We start from the raw sequence: 6224 nt of genomic DNA, 5'->3' as shown, positions 1-6224 counted from the left end.
CTATTCAGGCAGGTACATTGGATTGTTTTTGCTCTAATTTCTTACTTCCTCCATACAATCTATATGGTTAAATTAAAATGCTCAATGTGAGTATTAAGGCGATTATTTTTTTCTAGAATTTGGTTGCGATTCTTTATTGAGTAGTAAACGTGTTTCATATAATAATTAGCACCAGCTATTAAAAATACCTACTACGATTATTAAGTAAACCAACATTTGTAGAGTTTAGTAATTGTTTTTTTTTTATTTCTAACAAATATTTTAAGTCTTAAAACACTTAATGGGTCGTCTATAAATGACGTCACGCACGAAAGAGAAATAGGCGTTTCTGGCTGTAGGGGCAGATTCTTTCAGGCATTTCCTCGGTGGATCCGTGCCCCCCCTCCCCTCCCTCACATCCAGAGCACGTTCAACGCCCACCCCTTTCTCATCCCGAACTAAAAAGAAAACAGTATATAATGTATATAGAAAATATATACTTTAATCAGTGTCTGACCACCTACCCCGGCACTTGAAGAGGTTAGATGTGACCATGGGGTGTGGCCAATATTTTGTATTACCTAAAACTAAACATAGAGAAAATTTGTTGATTTTCGTTTAAATAAAGGTCAAGTCAGAGGCGAAAGTTCGAGATGTTCAAGGGGAGGTTTTTGATGTATGGCCAGATGGGTGGTATGGTGATGTGAAGGGGGGATGGTTAAAATTAAGTTTCATTACTAGACAACCCCTGTATTTTTACATCTAGCTATATTAGTTTACTCCTTTTATTTGGATTTTATAGTTTTCGTTTCTTGACTTTGTTGAACGCAAATGATCCAAGACGTTCCCACATATCTGTCTGAAGTCAAATTGAAATCTATATTTAAATGTTTCAAATATTTTTATTGAGGTAATTGGTTTATTATTCAAAAGACGGACACAATATATCTGCACCTAATAACCGCATAAACTTGACAGTCAGTAAACAAGTCTGGATTTAGACATCGGTACCGCCGATCTATTTATAGAACCATATCCATTTCCGGAACACGCGACCCAGCAAATCAAACCAATCAGGAGACGGCTAAAAATAGCCGTGTCGTAATGCGACGGTCACCTCAGAAACCGTAGAGTAAATGGACTGGTCGCTTGTGAAGTCCTGTTGACCTGTACTGGTCACGTGATGACCGTATTGCGTGATGCTATTTGTACTGGGGATTTTTCCCTCTACATTATTGTGCCTGTCATAAAAATAAAAGGACAAAACATAAAACAATTAATCTCAGAAAATCGCCTTTCTCTATCAAAAGTGCATATTTGATTTTTTTTTTAGATTCGCAGATGATGAGTCTTACGTGAGCAGTCTATGTGGCCTGACCTGTAGGTTGTGAGTAAAACTAGGCGCTGGTCAAGAGTAGCTAGATCGCCTTAGGTACATCCACAAGAGGAACATGGCAGCAAAAACACTCGTGTCAATCACAATAGGTAAACAACAATAGGTAGCCAATGTCAATTGGGTTTGTTTGAGATCCTGAAGGTAAACGCGTACAGCGCTGAATTCTTCTTCTTAGTCCTGTAATGTTGGACGGGGTATCCCCTAACACAATTAAGTGTTCCGTACAGAGTTTCTTCAGGCATCTCTTCGCCCCCCCCCCCCCCCCGAACGAAAAGGAATTTATATAGAAAACATACTTTTACCAGTGTCCGCCACCCTCCCGTCCTGAAAATGTTGGCCGCCCCCCTCCCCCTCCGAATATATCAAGTGCCCCTTCCCCCCCCCCCCCCCCGGAGAAAAAAGTCTGGAAGAAACACTGGTTCCGTGTCCACTTGTTATTTGCCACAAAGGCCGTTAACTCCGGCTTCAGTCTGTATTTCTTTTTGGATTTGCTTCCATATATTTTTTTCAACCAAAAACAAACTATAAGGCAGCAGTTATTTGATTTGGAGTTGTCTCTCCATGTTTTTTTGCTAAATTAAAATAAATTAAATATTTAGGTACAGGTTGTACGAGGTTAAAAGGTAATTGATCTGAGTCGTCAAACCCCCGAAACACGAATCAATGTTTTTACTGGCTTTCTACTTTGTAGTGCCATAATTATGTTACTTACCCCACTGGACCACAACTTTGTGACGCATTCTCTCCTACAATCTAGTTTCCATGACAAATGTACAGTTATAATCTGCACATGAATGTTACACAAATATCCGAGTTTTATCACCCACCCTCCCCCACCCCAGGTTTTCTTCTAGCTAGTCTGACGTCACACACAGCTGAGGCAGACTGTAAAGGCGAACTACAAACTCTTGGAGTTATACAAGCCACTATCGATGAGCACGAGGAAGCAGGTAAGATCGTGCGGCGGCAAAACGGCCAATGACAAAACGGCCCCGTCAAAACGACCCCGACAAAACGACCCCGTCAAAACGACCCCGTCAAAACGACCCCGTCAAAAGGGCTCCGTCAAAAGGGCCAGCGACATATGGACCCCGTCATATAGGCTCCCGACAAATAGGCTCCCGTCATTTAGGCTCCCGACAAAAGGGCTCCAGTCAATAAGGCTCCCGACAAATAGGCTCCCGTTATATAGGCTCCCGACAAAAGGGCTCCAGTCAATAAGGCTCCTGACAAATAGGCAAGCGTCATTTTGGCTCACGACAAAAAGGCTCCTGTCAATTTGGCTCTAGACAAAAGGACCACTGACACAGTGGCGTAGTTACCGTAAAGCTAGCGTAAGCAAGGCATAGGGGCCCTTTTCCCTCATAAAAAATTAAAACTTTTACAATGGAATTTTAATATTTGTTACATATAAATAATTTTAAAAAAGAAAAAGGTTAAAAGTTCCAAAAAAGCCCCCCCCCCCCCCCCCCACCGTTTCGGCAGTGGGATTCAGTGTGTGTGTGTGTGTGAGTGGGTCAAACACAGCCCAATCGTTATAATAACACTACAGGCGATATCACTTTGTCGTGCAAGACATTGAGAGAATCACCTTATAAATAAACTTTTTAGCAGTAGTAGGCAAACATAATAATACTAGGCATGCTGCCCAGCTTTGCTTAGGCTTTCGAAAACATTGAGAATTTGAATGCTTAATTAATTCGCCCGAGGGTCGGTCTACGACCTCAGGAGTTATGAAGAGGTTCCTCCGTGGACATTTTTTTTCCATTTATAGCTCATATAAGGCGCCGGTCAGTCGAGGTCAGTTTTGACCCCATCATCGTAGACTTTTCGGCCAACCGGCCCCCGTGTTCTGTCGCCCCAAGGCAAGATCCTGCCAAATTTGAAGCGCCTGCGGCGCCGGGAAGTGCCCTATCGGGCACCCGACAACTTTGCTTTATATATTATAGAGATTAGCGAATTGCATAGATAAACAAATATTTCAATAAAGTAATTAAGGCCTGAAATACTTTAGTATACAAATGTATTATTTGAATAGATGAATCTAGAATATCTAGATCTAGAATCCAAATAAATAAAATAAATTTTATGAGTTTAGGCCGGAAAAATTGTATTGTATACATTTCATAGTGTACGTAGATCTAAATCAAATTTGAATGAAATAGTTCATTTCTTTTTATTCTAAACACGGCAGATGACGTCATTAGTTAATGTATAAGCAATGGTGACGTCACAGTTTTATGCGTTCTTTTTCACATCCACTAATGCTTTTCCGGTTGCATAAATAATACTGTTTCTCTACATTCGAATACGCCTTTAATTTTTATTTTTCTTCTTTAAATAAAATTGTGGTTATACATTTAAAACATCTAACATATTATTTTCAACAAAAGTCCGTATAAAGTTCTCCATATATCGCTGCCGTTTCTGACGTGATGTCCGGCGAAAATATTTTGCGGACAGACAGAGAGAGAGAGAGAGAGAGAGAGAAGAGCGCACATGGGGAATTATACATTAGGATTAAAAAATATCCATCGTAAGTAGAAGTTGATCTCTTCGTTTAACTCCTCTGTAGCCTAACGCAGAGGCGTAGAGAAGGCGGGGCGGGGGGTGCGGACCGCAACAGGTGACACCATTTAGCGGGGTGACACCAAAGGCAAAAAATTGTAAAATTTATAGAATGAAATGCCATTTTTCCAGATCCATTAGTTAAAGTTAAATAGTCTAAGTACAAATCAAAATTATATTAAGAGGGTGGGTGGGGGGGGGGGGGGGTGGGGGTGGGGTTGACACCACGACGTAAACGTAAACTATAAAGAAAACAATGCTACATCCAACTGTATTATAAACAGACTGTAGATAAACATCGTTACTATTAAGTCTGCAGTGATTAAAGCTTATACACGTACGTGTACCAGTATGTGGCATATATATAATTTTTAGGCCTATGTAGGCCGACACACACACACACACATATATATATATATATATATATATATATATATATATATATATATATATATATATATATATATATATATATATATATATATACTTTGTTTCCTGGGAGGGGGGTGACAATACGAAGTGCCGCACCGGGTGACACCCGACCTAGCGACGCCACTGGCCTAACGGCTGACGAAAGGGGCCCACTGATAATTTTTGCATAGGGGCCCAAAAATCCTAACTACGCCACTGCACTGACATTACCGTTTCTGTAGAGACTCCGGCAAAGCAGTCTCATTGAATATGACACATGCCAGTGGGACCCCTTCATCAATATTCTTTAGAGTTAGCTTATCCAACACTCTTATGTAATACAACGTATGCATCTCTTGTTCGGCAGGCCTTATTTTCCCACGTTTTCTTTAACTTGCTTTCGTCTCTGTTTGTTTGTCTTTCCAATCAAATCTTGCGATCGGAATTTCTGGCACTTCCCAGTTAGCTAGCGCGCTGAAATTTTCAGGGAAGCTTTGGTTTGGATGACAATAGAATATTCAATTGTTATTATTACTAAATTGATCCATGGAAACATTTTATCGACCATTTTAGACCGCTATATAATTGTACAAAAACGTGGGGCGCCGTGATTTTCTTACAGTTTCTAATACTGTTGACTCTCTACAAGCTCCCTAATAAAAATCAATAGTATTATCTAATCAATAGTAATATAACTTTTACTTCGGCGCCCCACGTTTTTCATCGCTTATAGTAGAGTGATCGCTTGCATTATTGTCATGTATAGCATTTATTTTCTACTTTTTAGTTCAATCAGAAAACGTGGGTTTTTTTAAACTTTTTTAATGATTATTATTTATATTAGTTTATCTATTATAAAATATAGTATGTTTTAATTTAAGGGTCATATATCTATGACATTCATAATTGAGTCGGTTATAGGCTGTTCCAACTCAGTGTGGGGAGAAGGGTCCACGCTGTACCTTCCTAACTGCAGTATGCTTGTAGGTTATCAAAACAAAATGCTGTTATCATGTAAACATCATGTATATCATACATTTACACTTCTGTGCTCGCTTTTAAGCAACAGATCTTTTCTGTTGTAAGTTAAACATTATCAAAACTTTAGAATTGGTGGAATTTAGCTGTTAAAGGCTCGATTTGTTTGTGAATTAATGTTGGTTCATGAAAAACAAATTCATTCGGGCATTAAAAAGAGGTTATAGTGGTATTGGAGGTAGGACACAATGGTTACTTTTATGCCAATAGTGGTCATATCATTCATTTTTCTGGAGCCAATATGTCGGGAGTCATTTTGTCAAAAGCCAATATGTCGGGAGCCCAATTGCCGGGAGCCAATATGTCGGAGCCCATTTGTCGGTAGCCAATATGTCGTGAGCCCATTTGCCGGGAGCCCATTTGTCTTGAGCCCTTATGTCGGGAGCCAATATGTCGGGAGCCGCTTTGTCGGGAGCCAATATGTCCTGAGCCTATTTGTCAGGGGTTAATATGTCGGGAGTCCTTTTGTCGGGAGCCCTTTTGTCGGGAGCCTAAATATCGGGAGCCCATTTGTCGGGAGCCTATATGTCGCAAGTCAATATGACGGGAGCCCATTTGACGGGAGCCAATAAGTCGGGGCCCTTTTGACGGGCTATTTTGACTGGGTCGTTTGGTCGGGGGTTGATTTGACGGGGTCATATTAACGGGGCCGTTTTGACGGGGCCGATTTGTCCCGGGCCGTTTTGACAGGGCACCAGGTAAGATGTCAAGCAAGTAACGGCTAATTGTAACACGCTGGTATTTTAACTAACCTCTTTATACGACGCCGCGGTCGGGTGGTAAAGCTTACGTCGGTTAGCTGTAAGTCTCGAATTCAAAACACCAGTTCGAG

This window comes from Physella acuta, unplaced genomic scaffold, assembly GCF_028476545.2.
Source record: "Physella acuta isolate Inbredline_101_S28 unplaced genomic scaffold, ASM2847654v3 ptg000670l, whole genome shotgun sequence".
NCBI classification, from domain to species: domain Eukaryota; kingdom Metazoa; phylum Mollusca; class Gastropoda; family Physidae; genus Physella; species Physella acuta.
The sequence above is the reverse complement of the archived record's forward strand: the minus strand, read 5'-3'. Positions refer to the sequence as shown.